Source organism: Penaeus monodon, chromosome 32 (assembly GCF_015228065.2).
Source record: "Penaeus monodon isolate SGIC_2016 chromosome 32, NSTDA_Pmon_1, whole genome shotgun sequence".
NCBI lineage: Eukaryota > Metazoa > Arthropoda > Malacostraca > Decapoda > Penaeidae > Penaeus > Penaeus monodon.
In genome coordinates this window covers 3958782-3959011 of record NC_051417.1, presented here as the reverse complement: position 1 = coordinate 3959011, position 230 = coordinate 3958782, and positions in this window count along the sequence as shown.

The window sequence follows — 230 nt, the reverse complement described above, 5'->3', positions numbered from 1 at the left end:
CTTCACTGTCTATTCCTGCTCATTATTTACACCTGAAACTAGACGCTATATCGTTATAAAGAAAATACAAAGTAGATCATTTATATATCTACAAAATACCATTAAAATGATTCATAATAGTCTATAATGGAGAACTAGTGGGTAGCTGTTGCGAAAATCTATACGTGATAGACTAAAAAGGACATTAGATATCAAATCAGCGCCCTCAAATTAGTCAATATATATATGTA